Genomic DNA, 6,993 nt, shown 5'->3' with positions numbered 1-6,993 from the left:
GTATGAGGACTGGCCTTAAGTGTGGATTTTGTATCCAAGTTTTCATTTGTGAGAGCTGGAGATAGCTTTTATGTTAGGAATATGACCTTATGCCCACTCTCATGGTCAGTGCTGGAACCCAGTAGACCTAGACTTGTGCAAGTTCTATGTATGTTGCCTTGATCTAAGTTCATATGGGCTTCAGTCCTGATGTGTTAAGAAGCCCTTATTTCTTTGGTGTTTTCCATCTTCTCTGTCTCTTCCAATCTTTCTGTATCATCTTCTACAGGTTTTCCTGAGCTTTAAGGGGATGCAGTTGATGGACACATCACATTAAGTAGGTTACTTGGCCTGTCTAATCTCGGGTTCTTGGTCACATGAACAGTTTCAGAGATGGATTCCATTTTATGGACTGGGCCTTAAGTCCATGAGATATTAGTTAGTTACTTTCAGAAACTCTGTGTCATTATTACACGAATGCATCTTGCATTTAGATCAACATTGTAAGTTGAAGTTTTTAGAGCTAGGTTTGTGTTAACATTTCCACTCTGGCAGCCTGCAATGTACCTTCTACTACTATATCACTAGTCAGAAGGGATAAAGGCTCTAGATAGGCAACAACTGGACTTTTCCATGCTCAATGAATTACCCAATGATTGTCTTTGTCAATAAGTCTTACTATCCGATTGTGGAGAGCAACTAAAAGGTTTATTAATAGACCTGAATTGTTTTGATGTTTCACATGGTCTTTTTAGCAAACAATTTGATTAGATGAAACCCATTCTAGGAAAAGAGAGCTTCATTTGATGATAATAGAAGTCCAATTGGGGTTCTATCTCTTCTCTTCCATTATTTAACAATTTCATTTATTTATATATTAGCTTCTATTGTATTATGTTTTCTTTTCTTTTCTTTTTTATGGAAAGCTTCATGAATTTGTGTGTAATCCTTGCACAGGGGCTACGTCAATCTACTCTATATTCTTCCAATTTTAGTATATGTGCTACTGAAGTTAGCACTTGTATTATATTTTCATATACACCAACAAATGGAACTTAGATTTAGTTGTCTTTCCATGTATTTTCTCCCTCAACCCATTTTCTTCCCTCTCTGCATTCAATCTACCCAATTCAACCCCACCACCTATTCATCCATAACTATCTACTCCTTCCAAAGATGATCCAACCCTTCCCCCAGTCTCTTTCTTTATGCCTAACAATATTGGGTATATGGATTGTAGCCTGCTTATCAAAGACTTAACAGCTAGCAACCAAATTTAAGTGAATATATACTGTATTTGTCTTTTAGGGTATAGTTTGACTCATTAAGAATAATTTTTTTGTGGTACGATTGAGCATCCTTTGGGTATACACCCAAAAGTGGTATTGCTGGGTCTTGTGGAAGGTTGTTTCCTAATTTTCTGAGAAACTGACATACTGATATTCAAAGGGGCTGTACCATTTTGCACTCCCATCGCTAATTGAAGAATGTTCCCTTTACCTCACATCTTCTGCAGCATAAGTTGTCATCAGTGTTTTTGATCTTGACCATTCTTACAGGTATAAAGAAATCTCAGAGTTGTTTTGATTTGAATTTCTCTGATGGCTAAGGATGTTGAACATTTTCTTAACTGTCTTTCAGCCATTTTAGATTCCTCTGTTGAGAGTTCTCTGTATAGGTCTCTGCCTCATTTTATTTTTACTGTATTGTTTGTTCTTCTGATGATCAATTCTTAAGTTCTTTGTATATTTTTGAGGTCAGCCCTCTCTATGATGTGTGGTTGGTGAAGATCTTTTCCCATTCTGTAGGCTTTCGTTTGGTCACATGTGCCTCCTATGTTCATAGAAGCATTGTTTGTCATAGCCAGAACCTGGAAACAACCTAAATGACCCTCGACTGAAGAATGGATATGGAAAATGTGGTACAATTACATAATGGAGTAACACACAGCAGAAAAATAATAATGATCTCTTTAAATTTTTAAGGCAAATGGAGGGATCTAGAAAACATCAAAATGAGTGAGGTAACCCAGGCCCTGAAAGACAAATATCATACGTACCCACTCATAAGTGGCTTTTGCACATATAGCAAAGAAAACCAGCCTACAATTTACGATCACAGAGAACATAGACAACAATGAGGACCCTAAGAGAGATATATGTGGATCTAATCTACACAGGAAGTAGAAAAAGGCACGATCTCTTCAGAAAATCAGGAGCAAGGGGATCATGGGAGAGGATTAAAGGGGAGGGGAGAGTAAAGGAGGGGAACAGAGAAAATTTTATAGATCAATAAAATAAATTAAAAATTTTTAAATTACTTACAAAAGAGAATGACTTTTTCTGCTTCTATCCATTTATCTGTGAATTTCATGCTTTAATTATTTGACATCTGAGTACTACTATATTGTGTCCACTGTACCACATTTTCTTCATCCATTCATTCATTGATGGGCATCTAGGCTGTTTTCATTTTCTGCCTGTTATGAAATGAGCAGTAATGAACATGATTAAGTAAGTTTCTTTGTTGTAGGGTAAAGAAATCCTTGATTATATGCCTGAGTGGTATAGCTGGATTTTGAGATAGATATAGTTACAGCTTCTTGAATAATCACCATACTGATTTCCATAGTGGCTGTACAAGTTTGCACTCCCACCAGGAATATAAAGAATAATCCTTACATCTTCCCATCATGAGCTGCCATTTCTTTTTATTGAAGTTGTCTAGCTGATGTAAGATGAAATTCAAAGTAGCATTAATGTGCATTTTCCTGATGACTAAATGTTAAACATTTTTTGAAATGCTTCTCAGCCATGTATGTTTCTTTTTTTTTTGAAAATATCTGTTTTGATATAGTTTTGTGAAATCTTCATTTAATTTTTATATTATCCCTATATCAGATATGTAGTTTATAAAAAAAATTCCATTCTGTAGGTAGCCTCTTTGTCCAAGTGATGATGCCTTTGCCATTACTATTTTTTTCTTGTTGGTGTTATGGATCACTTAGTCTCTTGGGCTCAGGACTATCATTCATGGAAGATGCTCAAAATATAGTTTCCTTAGGTGGGTGAACGAAAGGTAGACAGAAAGAGTACATAGAAAGATGAGTATAATATGGATGAAAGGAAGAGAAAATAATTAAATAATGAATATATAAATGGATAAATGGTGAAAAGATGGATGGATGTGTGGGTAAATTGAAGGAAGAAAAGATGATTAGATATAAGAGAGATGAATGGCCATATGGAAGGAAAGATCGAGGGATTCAGAAATGGAAGGATGATGGAAAAGTTGACAGTAAGTGAAAGGGAAAAAAGGATGAAGGAAAGAAATTTAGGAAAATAGAAGCAAAATGGGTGAATAGATTTTTAGTTAGGTAGATAGAAAAATGTTGAATAGTTCTTTAAAAACTGACATTTAGTTGGAGACATAAAACAGTGTTCAAAGAGATGAACCAAATGTTTAAAGACAGATATAGATGTGTTTTATGTAATTCTCCTTTTTACCCTAGAATGTAGCTCGGTAGAGATAAAACCTTCCTTCTCTGTGAGTGACATGTGAAATTGTAAAATCAGAATCATCTAGGCCCCTATAAAAGACCAAGATTCCAAGGATACTCTCGAAAACCACTGATTAATAATCTGAATTCTAGCAAAATTCTCTGCTAATCCTGTATGTAATATCTGTGTGTCATCAGCTATACAGACAAGAGTAATTGCTCTTTTCAGAAAGTAAACATGCAGTTTATTTCCTAAATACATCTTCAAGCAATTTTCAAGGAAAATTTCATATTATTTATGTTTATTTATTTATGAATCATTTATGTGCTATGCTCCAAATGTAAAAATAATAAAACTATACCATGCAAAAGAGAATTCTAATAATGTACACAAAATTAAATGTAAGCTTAATATTTTGCAAAGCTTATTTTAATCATTGGTATAATTATTTGCTATTTCTGTCTGAATAAATATTATTTTAAATATTAAAGTCATTTTCACAAATCATAAGTACTAAAAATATGAGCTAATAAAAAGAACTTGGATAACTCAGAGAATAAGAACACCTGTTGTCTTGCAAAGGACCCATCCATGTTTGGTTCCCAGAACCCACATGGAAGTTTGTAGTTCATCCAGATCTGAAGATCTCTTCTTCCCTTTGTGGGAATCAGGAACAATTGTAGTACACGGACATATACAGAAGCAAACCACTCATATTTCAAATAAAAATTTTAAGGCTACCTTCATATATAATGGGAAATTTCAAATAAATTAGATCATATTCGTTTATGTTATGGATATAATTATTATACCATGGTGTTCAAATTTTCTGCATAAAGAATAATAAATAAAGAGGTATGGAAACCAAATCACCAAGTAATTTAACAAATTGCTGTTTCTCTTATAGTATTTGAGGTTATGATAATTATGTGTAAAATGTACTGAATATATGAATATAATTATAGACTGATTTAACTTCTATGGATGCATATTATTTGAAAAACAGACTTAAATAGCTTTTAGCAGCTTTAGGTTTAGAGAAAATTATACAGAAAGTATAACTCCTGTGTTCTCTGTGCCTCACATGTTTCCAGTTCCTAACATTTTATATTATGTCCTACATCTGAAATAGTGATCAAATATTAGACTCCAAATTAACTCAAGCCCTGCGTTTGTTTTAGGCATACTGTTGGACCTAAACATTCTAGACTTTGGTGAACTGTAGAATGACATACATCTATCATTCTCTGACTTATAAACACCTCTGCTTTGTCTATTCGATGTATCCGGACACTAAGCCCATTCAATCATTTATCTCTACCCTGACTCCACAGTGTTTCCTTTTCTAGAATGTCATGTAGTTTTAGTCTTGTTTAGTTTCTTTCACTTGATAGTTTTGATACACTCCCAGCATCAAAGACAAGAATGCTTTGTCTTCACAGCTCATTTCATTTTAGTACTGAATATTATTTTATTTTCATATACCAAAATATGTTTACCCATTCACCTGTTGGCTGATACCTTGCTCTCTTCAGTTTGGGTTAATTATGAAAAAAAAAACACTTTTGTATGGGCATAAATGTCGATGTAGATGAAAGTTCTCAATTTTGTTTTCAAAAGTACATCATAAAGGGAATGCTACATCATAGGCAAATATATGTTTGTCGCTTTTTAAGAATGTGTGTATGCAGTGCAGTCCTATTTTTAATTCCCACTATCAATGAATGCGAGGTACAGTTGCTCCATATTAAGAAGTTTGTAAGTTTGTCTTATTGCTGTTTTCTTTTGTATGTCCTGACTGACCTTTGACCTTGACTTTTTTTTTCTTAATGAGATCTGTTGTTTGTATCATCTTCAGTGATATGGATGTGTCTTTCACACATTACAACTTGTCTGTCTTTTTCTTACTGATGTCTTGATTATTTTGGACACAGGAACATTTCTGAAAGGCTTTCTCTTGGTTTGTCTATTAATGATATTTTTTGCAACCTAGTGATTTTTTAATTGATCAAAATTAAACAATTTTAATTCGTGTGTGTATGTGTTGTATGTGGGTACCTTCTTGCAGTGTGCCACCACATGAGTGCATGTGCCCCTCAGAGAGCAGAGCGTGTGTCAGAGTTCCTAGAATTGGAGTTGGAAGCTATATTAAGAGGTGCCTATTATGAGTGCTGGGAACTCAGTATGGATTCTCCACAAGATCAACAAGTGCTCTTGACCACTGAGTTATCTCCCCAGCGAAAGACTTTTAATTTTAATGGAATCCAAATTCATTCACTTTTCCATCAATTGTTCATGTTTTTGATATTAAATGCAAATTATCTGGGATGTGTTTTTCATTATTTCTTTCTTCTGCCAGGGTCATAGTTTTTGGATTTATATCTAGTTATACAGTCTTTTTAAATTTTTGTATGTGTGAATGTGTGAAAGGTGGGTCTTTGTTTTAAATTTTTGCACATGGGTATCTAGTTGTTCTAGCCCTAAAACAACATCAAGATAGCATCAATTTCCTTATTCTAAATGGATTCCAAAGAATTAATTACTTTCCAGTTAATTCCAAATCCTCAATCATTTTTGTTTCTTACAATTACATATCACTTACCTAGTTTTATATACTTATTTAATTACTTGAGAATCTCATACCATGTATTTTTATGATATTCAATCTTCCTCTTCCAACTTTTCCAGGATCTACACAGCTCTTCTACAATCTACCGCCTCACCTAACTTTGTGTTCTCATTTCCAAGTATTTATATGTATAGGTATTGCATATGTGCGAATACCATATGTATGCTTGCTCTCTGTGGAGATCAGAAGAAGGCACTGGATTTCCTACGGCTACAGTTACATACAATTGTGAGCTGCCATGTTGTTAATGGGTATTATCCATGTCCTTTGGAAGAGCAACCAATACTATTAACTACCATCTCTCTTGCTCCAGTGTCCTTGTTTCTTTTAACCATTAATTCACATTTCTGTTTTTATTTTTACACTACTCATTCAAACAGATTTCTTTTAATACATTCTACTTATTAATTTACTCAGTCTTATCTTAATTATTATCAGACTCTATCTTTGGACATGTGTAGAATGATTCACCTATTTGGTTTTCTGTTCCAAAGATCTTTGACTTCTACCCTCTTTGCCTGAAGTATTAGCTGTTGATCAGCCAATCAGGTTTGAGACAATGACCCCCCCAGAACTGCCTCAAGTCATCAGTTTCACATGTCTATCACCCTACTTCCCATTCATTTATAAAATGGAAGTTCAGTAAATTTCTTACTTTTTCTGATTTTTACTCCGTGTAGTGGTTTTATTCCTGATTAATGAAATAGTAATGTATGCACTAAGTACCCTACACCTGAGTGATTATTTTACATAATTAGCTCTCTAATCCTAACAATAATTATATCAGGTAGATTGTACTATTATATCCCCCAATACTTAAAAGAATATGAAGCTCTCTTAGGTCACATTGATAACTTTCACCAGAATTAGATATGATGCAATCTA

The 6,993-nt window shown here is 33.9% G+C and overlaps 1 non-coding gene across 1 annotated transcript; it reads right to left on the bottom strand.

Annotated features, from left to right (window-relative positions):
* Positions 1–891: 891 nt before the first annotated feature.
* LOC126501900 (U6 spliceosomal RNA) lies at positions 892–998 on the bottom strand. Its single transcript, XR_007591830.1, has one exon. It is a non-coding gene; the product is annotated as a U6 spliceosomal RNA (small nuclear RNA).
* Between the last annotated feature and the right edge of the window lie 5,995 nt (positions 999–6,993).

This window comes from Alexandromys fortis, unplaced genomic scaffold (assembly GCF_014885135.2).
Source record: "Alexandromys fortis isolate MF-2015 unplaced genomic scaffold, M_Fortis_MF-2015_v1.1 scaffold_5, whole genome shotgun sequence".
Lineage (NCBI taxonomy): Eukaryota > Metazoa > Chordata > Mammalia > Rodentia > Cricetidae > Alexandromys > Alexandromys fortis.
Note: the sequence above shows the minus strand (reverse complement) of the source record. Positions and strands in the feature narration are given on the sequence as shown.